This window comes from Octopus bimaculoides, chromosome 7 (genome assembly GCF_001194135.2).
Source record: "Octopus bimaculoides isolate UCB-OBI-ISO-001 chromosome 7, ASM119413v2, whole genome shotgun sequence".
In the NCBI taxonomy this organism is placed as follows: Eukaryota; Metazoa; Mollusca; class Cephalopoda; order Octopoda; family Octopodidae; genus Octopus; species Octopus bimaculoides.
This window is the reverse complement of record NC_068987.1, coordinates 82089971-82098926: the sequence shown is the minus strand read 5'-3', so window position 1 is coordinate 82098926 and position 8956 is coordinate 82089971. Positions and strand designations below refer to the sequence as shown.

The following is an 8956-nucleotide window of genomic DNA, read 5'->3' as shown; positions in this document are numbered from 1 at the left end:
AGAGAGAGAGAGAGAGAGAGAGAGAGAGAGAGAGAGAGAGAGAGAGAGAGAGAGAGAGAGAAACAGACAGACAGATAGATCAGCATGGACAGATTGACAGACAGATAGACAGATAGACAGGTAAGTGGAGAGATAGAAATCTTATTTAATATTTCTCAAGTTAATGACTAGTAGTTTATTTTCACAGTGATGTATAATTGGCTTAAGGCAGGTTTACAATTATAATTAATTAACTCAACAACGTATTTTAAAAGCAATAAAGTAATGTAAACTATAACAAATATTTTTAAAAGCTGTATTAATTATCTTTGTCATTAACTGTGGGTAAGTTCTTATTTGTCCATTGGAAACATAGATGTTGTGTAATATAAACATGGCTGTTATTCTACTGAAGAGGAAGTGTGATATTCATGATTTTCCCATGAGCATTATCAATGTAAGTGAAAACGGTTCATCATCATCATCATCATCATCATCATCATTACCACCGTTATCACCACTGCTACCGCCACCTCCACTGCCAACAACAACAACACCATCACCACCACCACCACCACCACTACCATTTTTATCATGATCACAATCATCATCACCATCACCATCATCAACACCATCAGCAACACATCATCACCATCACCACCATCATTACCACCACCATCATCATCATTATTCTCATCATCATCATCACCACCACCACCATCATCAGTGTTATTCACATCACCATCATCCTCCTGATCAGCTTCATTGCTGTTGTCATTGTCATTTTAACATCCACTTTACCAAATTCCATGCTTGCACAGGGGAAACAAGAATTCATTGGGGCAGATTTTCTATAACTGGATATCTTTCTTATTGTCAACCCTCACCTGTGTAATAGCTTCCCCATGGCCAGAGAAGTTTCCATAGAAGATAGAAAATGAGTGATACCACTTGTATAGCATTTACACCTACCATGCAATGACAAAACAAGCAGGCACAAACTCATACATACATACATACATACATACATACATACATACATACATACATACATACATACATGCATGCATGGTGTCATTTGTATTTGCGTTGTGCCAATTTTGGACATTCGCTAACGATGTGCCATACCGTTTCACCCCTCTCAACACACATTCTGCATTTGTCACTATCAGTGGTGTTGTCTATTCTGCACTTCATTTAATTGGTCCTTAATGCTTGTTCCTGAGCTGCGCATATGAGGGCTTCTGTCTCTATCTCCAGATCACTCCTCCTCATCCATAGCCACCGGTCCTCTGTATCTGTCTTGGCGTTTGCATTTCTTGCAAACTGACCATACATTTCTTTTTCCTTCCATGCTTTTTCTTTTTATTTGTCCATTCCTTGTTTAAATTTTTCTTTAGAGTTACACAATTTTCAATTTTGATGATGCCAACCTTCTTCATGTGTTTCAGCAGTGGCCCACAGCATCTTTTATATACCACCCTAGGATGTTTTCCCCTGCTACGATACAGTCCTGGCAACTGATCAAACCTCTCCCATCCTTTCTTCTGGACAAGTACTGCCTACCAGTGTCACTCTTAAGATGGAAGGCTTCATGTATTGTTAAATTTTTCTAGTTTTGGTATCCATTTTCTTCATTTCTCTCTGTTGCCATTTTATAATTCCTGCTCCATACTGAAGTAATGCTATCACCCACATATTAACTGCTTGGATTTTTTTCCATCCAGTCAGTTTTGAACGCAATACCAACCTCAGTCTTCAGAAATACTCCATCCTCAGTTGCTCTTTCATTTCATTTTCCATTATCTCATTGCACTCTAGTACACCAAGATATTTGTATCCTTCCATTTCAGTTTGCTTAATCAAATCTCTATTCGGTATTATTATTATTATTATTATTATTATTATTATTATTATTATTATTATTATTATTATCAAGGCGGTGAACTGACAGGTGAAATGCCTAGCGATATTTTGTCTGCTGCTACATTCTGAGTTCAAATTCTGTCAAGGTCAACTTTGCCTTTCATCCTTTTGGGGGTCAATAAATTAAGTACCAGTTGCCTACCGGGGTTGATCTAATCGACTGGCCCCCCCTCCCCCAAAAAATTTAGGCCTGTGCCTAGAGTAGAAAAGAATGCCAAAGAAATTTTAATACGAGAGAAATATTGGGACCTCACCAGAGAGTTGACGAGTTTGTGGAAGACAAAGATGGCTATTGTTTCTATGATAATTGGTGCACTTGGCACAATACCCAAAATGCTACCTAAGAGACTGCATGGTATTGGAATTTAGACTCACATTGTCACCTGCAGAAAAGTGCCATCCTGTATTCTGCAAGAATCCTAAGAAAAATTCTTGAGATTTAAGGAAAGTTATTGTCAAGAAACATCAAGGAAACATCCCTTCTAATTAATATCGCATGTTATAGCTTTATCAAACTTTTATTTAATTTTATATTGATATATTCTAAAAACTGTTGCTATTAACATTACTAATTTGTAAAACCATAACAAGATAAGCAACAAAAACAAAATGGAAGGATTATGGATAAAAGATGTTAGCAAAGCTTCAGCATGGCCACAACCTTAGGGATGAAGCATAAAAGAATAAAAGAATAAATGGATACAGTTACAGCTGTTAAGTGAGGTACAAAAGAATTGACTTTTAGGCTTAACTACATTGTTTTCCATCAGATTTTTGACACCCTTTATGGTATCTAAAGTAAAAAACTGTCATACACATCTAAGTTCAAATTGAATGTGATAAATAATGCAAAAGATCAAGGAAAATGAGCAGCAAAAGGGTATTCTGGCCTCCACTAATGGAGAAAATAATTCATTCTTGACGCAATCATGAAGAAGAATTGAAAATGATTTAAGGTGATAAAAGTAATTTCTGAAGGAAGAAAAGCAAAATTGCAGGATCTTGAAAATTAGTTTTATGATTGGGTTGCAGATCAAAGAAAGCAAGGAGCTTTTGTTTCTATGAGTCTGATCGTTTTTAAAGCAAAGAAGATTGCAGGTTATAATAATTTGAAAGATTTTAGATGTCATACATCAGGGTGTTATCACTTTTTGAAATGCAAAAGCTTTTGCAAAAGAAAACAGCAACATATCTTCAGGTGTACAGATGGATGACAAATGCATGGAAAATGAAATAATGGTAAAGGGATTTTTTTTTTTAAATGTGACAACAATAATGCAATGGATTGTGTTAAGGATGACATTCTCTTCATAAACGGTAGAACATATCTTTGTTCAGCTTGTTTACTTGTTTCAGTTATTAGACTGTGGCCATGCTGGGGCACCACCCTGAAGAATTTCTAGTCAAATGAATCAACCCTGGTACTTGCTTTTTTTTTTTTAAGGTGGTAATTATTATATCAGCTCCCTTTTGATAAACTGATAAGTTACAGGGGTGTAAACAACCTAAGACTGAGACACATACACACATGCACACACACACATGTATGTATGTATGTTTGTGTGTGTGTATATATATATATATATATATATGGCGTTAGGAAGGGCATCCAGCCATAGTAACCATGCCAAATCAGACTGGAGTCTGGTGCAGCCTTTCAACTTGCCAGCCCTGGTCAAACCACCAACCCATACCAGCATGGACAACAAACGTTAAATGATGATAATGATGATAAATACATACACACATCAGTTTTCTTTCAGTTTCTGTCAACTAGACCGACTCACAGGACTTTGGTCAGTCCATGGCTATAATAGAAGACACTTGCCTAAGGTGCCTTGCAGAGGGACTGAACTCAGGACCATTTCATTGGGAAGAAAGCTTCTTCCCACACAACCATCCCTGCACCTATATAGAAAAGAACTTCCCAATTCTTTCCAAAAATAATGATGTCATGAGGATTTTAAAACTAAATAAGCTTATATCTGGATGAAGAATTTTCTCTTATTTCAAGGTTTTGTACTCTCTTGTGTCTGAAACAATGTACTTTATTGAGAACAGATTGAATTTTTATTCAAATTCTAGGTGCAGACGTGGCTTTGTGGTTAAGAAACTTGCTTTGCAATCACTTAGTTTTAGGTTCAGTCCCACTTCATTGCACCTTGAGCAAGTGACTTCCACTATAGCTGTGGGCCGACCAAAGTATTGCTAGTGGATTTGGTAGATGGAAACTGAAAGAATCCTGTTGCATATATATATATATATGTATATATATATATATATATATATATCTATTTATGTGTGTCTCTTTTTCTACCCACCATCATCACTTGACAACCGATGCTAGAGTGTTTACGTAACTGTAACTTAGCTGTTTGGCTAAATAGACCGATAGAATAAGTACTAGGCTTACAAAGAATAAGTCCTGGGTTCGATTTCTTCGACGAAAATCCTTTATGGCGGTGCTCCAGCATGGCCTCAGTCAAATGACTGAAACAAGTAAAAGAAAGAAAGAATACATGCACACACACAGCTATATGAACTATGCGAAAGCAGTCATCGAAGCTTAGTACAGACATATGGCTAGCCAACTGCTATCATACTATCTAACCCATGATAGCATGAAAGACATGTTAAATATATATATGTATGCATATATATATATATATATATATATATATATATATATATATATATAGACACCCTTATAATCGTTACAATTTATTTAAATCTAAAATTATACATTTAAATTATTTATTAATTGTTATAATGTGAATATTTGATATTGATATTTAATAGACATGCCCTTTGCATTTTACAATGCAAGAATCCTTGTTACTGATCAGATGATGAATATTCTCTTGGGAAATTTATTGCCAAGTTTCATACAGTAATCTTAAAAGATCTAGCTTTGAAGATGCTTTCTTGTTCTTTTTATGAAGTGTCCTGTCCATTATGCCCCAGAGCTATTCAGTAGGGTCCATATCTGGAGACTGGCTTGGCCATGGAAGCTTTTTAATGCCATTCTCATCCAACAAATCTTGGGTCATTTTAGCCATGTGACAAAGAGCCCCATCTTCCATAAATAAAGAATCTTCTTTAATCATTTCACCACTGGAGAAGATTGGAAGGAGTCCTTTCTACAATATGGTCACACATTTATCTGAATTTATGTTTCCCTCACACTCCACCAGCTCTGACTATTGCTCCAAATTGCTCTCCAGACCATCACAGAATAGCTGCCATGTTTCATTGTTGGTTGCAATCTTTTCATGTCAAATTCTTGATCACAGAGTCTCCAGACCCACACTTGATCGCTGTCAGAAAATACAGCAAATCTGGACTCATTGGAGAATGTGACAGTGTCCCAAAATGTTAGTGGCCTCTCCACCATCTCACTGGCCCCAGTCTTTTCTCCACTTGACATTGGCTGGTCAAAGAAGTGGCTTCCTTCTTGCTGCTCTGTCATAGTGACCCAAATTAATGCAGATACCTGACAAGTGTTCTGGGACTGACATCAACGTACTCTGCTATGTCAGATGCCTTGCAACGAGGATTGTCCTCCACACTTCTCTTAACAAAGAGAAGGGTCTTGTCAGAGAGCCCTGGTCAAACTGAGCAAGGTGATGTGGACTCTATCCCCTCTCTGGTGAATTGCACAATCACTTTGTTAACTGTAGAAAGTGGGATCCCAAGGTTTTCTGCAATTTTACACTGACTATGTCCACCTTCAGATTGATCCACAATATGGCCTCTTTGAAATTCAGACAGTTCCAAGGCTTCTATTGTATGTGACATGAGTAAACAGTCACATATAGAACCTGAAACATCAAAATGTCAATTAATAAAAAATATAAACCTTTATAAGCTATAATAAACACAAAACAATGTTTTATGGGGTGTCTATTTACTTCTGACATGTTTGTATATATGTAAATATTGTACAGATAAATATCATGTTAGAATGGTCACATGATGACAGACAGTGAATTTAACTTATCAAAATCTTTCATAGAAAATAGTAATCCGATAGATGAAGTCAATAATACCAAATTCTCCAAAAAATATTCTAGCAAAATGAATTTAATGTATATTGACATTATAGTCAGTTAACTTCTACACGACAAGCACACACATGCACACACACACACATACACACACAATCACACGCATGCATACAATCACATACACACACCCACACTCACACACAAACACACACATACACACACTCACACATACACATGCATATATATGAGTTGAGATCTGTAGACTGACATTTTTATTAGTTAGTCTAAGGTCACTGAGCAGCACCAACAGTTTAATTTTATTAGCTTGTCTCAGACAATGATAAAAGAGAAAGAGAAGGAAGACTGGCAGTCATAGCTTCTAGCGAGTGAAGGTCAGACTGTTTGTATTTTGCATGTGTTTAAGAGTATCGGTGTCCCTGACATGTAAGCAGTTCTGTTAATGTGGGATGCAGCTGTGCTTTGATTAGGTTCAGTAACTGCTTAAATCTTTTGTAGTTTCTGTCTCTGAAGGGGAAACCTAGCATTTGGAATGCAGTTCTAGATACATTATAAATAACTTGTTACTATGAAAGAACATCAGAGATTGGGAGGAATAAACGATGTAAAGTTTGTAGCGTAAAACTGTGGAGTTCTATTGTGTAGCTGAGTGTATTTTTGTGTTATTAAAAAAGATAAGGTTTTCATATCTTCACTGGAAACTGTTTTCAACTTACCTGTTGATAGAAATAGTACATGAGTGTATAAGATGTCTTGCTTACATGTTGAAAGGATATTAATAATGACAGAAAGATAATGTCAGATATACAGAGGAAGTTTGTTGTTAGGTTATGACAGTGAGAGACTTGTTAATATGCAGAAAGAAATCGGGAAGTGTGAAGCCAAGCAAGAACCAGATCTGAGAAATACCAGAACTGATAGAATCAAGGTAGCTTTTTTGATAGTTTAGTCAGATGACCAAGGACACGCCATGATATTTTTTCAGGGACTTTCTTTAATTCCTTAATCTGGTTTTTGGATACCTTTAACAGGATCCACTCTGCTGCTAACATTCAGGTTCTGATAAGGGCACCCAAGAACTAATGTGTCATATTAAACTATATCTAGGAGCTTAGTAATCATCATCATCATCGTCGTTTAATGTCCGCTTTCCATGCTGGCATGGGTTGGACGATTTGACTGAGGACTGGCGAACCAGATGGCTGCACCAGGCTCCAATCTGATCTGGCAGAGTTTCTACAGCTGGATGCCCTTCCTAACGCCAACCACTCCGAGAGTGTAGTGGGTGCTTTTACGTGCCACTGGCACGAGGGCCAGTCAGGCGGTACTGGCAAGTCCTGGGGCCAATTTGCTTAGCCCTTTGAGGCAGTGCCCCAGCACGACCAGAATCCTATGATTGAAACAAGTAAAAGATAAATGATAAGGTACTTCTTGTTGTTGTTTGTTCCTTCTCAAGCCATGCCTGGCTCATAAGGGCTCGTTTCCTGGTTTCATTGGCGTATAGGTTCCCTCACTGGATGGGACATCGGTCCATCACAGATGAGCTGCAAGATGCAGGAGGAAAGAGTGAGAGTAAGTTGTGGCAAAAGAGTCAGCAGAAGTTTGCCATTACCTTCTGCCGGAGCCACAGAGAGCTTTGGCGTTTCACTCATAAACACACGCATCACCTGGTCTGAGATTCGAACCCACAATCCCTCGACCACGAGTCTGCTGCTCTAATCACTAGGCCATGTGCCTCCACAAGGCACTTCTTAAGGAAAGTAAAATATAAAATATAGACTGGACATCATTGTAGGTTATTGACAGAAGTCGAGAGATTTGTATCACAGAGAAGAATAGAATAGCATATGTTTTGCAGTGGGAAGGTCAAGGTTGGACTGTAATTTATGGAGATTGGTACACAAGGGGGAAGCAACTGCTACAATGTAGTCTTATGTTCAAATATCTGAAAGATTTGGGTTGGTGAGGCTCTAATTATAAAGAAATGTATTGATTTGCCATTGTATGATTAGTGTATGTTTGATGTTTAAAACTGTGCACCAATAAAATATATCACCAAATGAACAGGAAATAAGTGTTATATTATTAGAATATTATCTAGTAATCAGAAAAGCTTGATATTTAATATACATCAATACATGTTAGGTGGTGTCAAATATTTCGTTGTTATAAGCGTAACTTAACTAAAATCAATTGTATATCTCTTCTGTTTGCAAAGAAAATCTCTGCTGAACACCTAATTTATATTCTAATTATTTGAATAATGTACAAACTTAAGAATTTTAGTGTGGTTGTTCTTTATCAATTGAGAAGTCATTTAATTATATTTCCATCAATATAACCTTGAGAGGTTCGCTTTGATTGCACTTAGTCTATGTGTGAATTTCTATAGGGAGGAATAATGCTTAAGAAACAACAATAAATAACCATTCATATTTCCATTTAATAAAAATAAATAAATATTTATTGATCCACGTATGTTTTAGATATTTTAGAAGGAAGTTGGTAGGTCTTATTTCCGATATGTTTATATTTTGTCCTTTCACAAAGAATCTAATTGACAAAAAAGAAAAACCACAAAAGGAATTAGTTCTTCATTTTACACTGCATATTTATTTCTTTGTAGTGTTACATAACAACAATAACAATACATTTGTAACAAGTATATATTCAATTCAAGAAATCCACTTTAAACAACAAGAAACAAAAAGCTATTAATACATACCGTGTTCAATTTATTTGCATTTCTTTATGCATTTACTGCCATATCAGAAAAATACTCTGTTAAAAAACACATTGCTATTTAGCGACAAAAAACTCCTCTTTTGATTAATATAATAAACCACAATGACAGCATTGGGAGTTTTCTGCAATGTGTCAAATATTTCAACACAATAACAAAAACAATCTGAAAAAGCACTCAATGACCAGTAACATATTGACATAGAGGTTTATCTCTGTTTTACATATATGTATACATGTACATATGTGTATATATATATATATATATATATATATATATATAT

At 36.1% G+C, this 8956-nt stretch overlaps 1 long non-coding RNA gene across 1 annotated transcript in view; it reads right to left on the bottom strand.

Moving 5' to 3' along the window:
- Positions 1–8792, bottom strand: part of LOC128248310 (uncharacterized) — a 44909-nt gene extending 36117 nt beyond the window's left edge. Inside the window, exon 1 of the long non-coding RNA XR_008264543.1 lies at positions 8656–8792. This is a non-coding gene — a long non-coding RNA (uncharacterized LOC128248310). The remainder of the gene's footprint in view (positions 1–8655) is intronic.
- Positions 8793–8956: the final 164 nt, after the last annotated feature.